Below are 243 nucleotides of genomic sequence, written 5' to 3' on the forward strand. Positions count from 1 at the left end.
GCCGAGGGATTGCCGCGGTGCGAGCCGTGAACACGCTTCGAGGCGCTCGCGACCGCGCTGGGCGAACCTGCTTGGCGCGAGCAGTGCATGCCGTTAGCCGTGCCGTGGGTGACGTGTGAAATAAAGCTGATATCAATCGTTAGGAGATCAGACGAGGGAGAGGAGCCAGAGCTCGCCACGCCGGGTTCCCTGTGGCTGAGAGCACGGGGCTGGGCTGGGGGAGGCCGGCGGGGGCTCGGCCGT

This window comes from Charadrius vociferus, unplaced genomic scaffold (genome assembly GCF_000708025.1).
Source record: "Charadrius vociferus isolate BGI_N301 unplaced genomic scaffold, ASM70802v2 scaffold567, whole genome shotgun sequence".
In the NCBI taxonomy this organism is placed as follows: Eukaryota; Metazoa; Chordata; class Aves; order Charadriiformes; family Charadriidae; genus Charadrius; species Charadrius vociferus.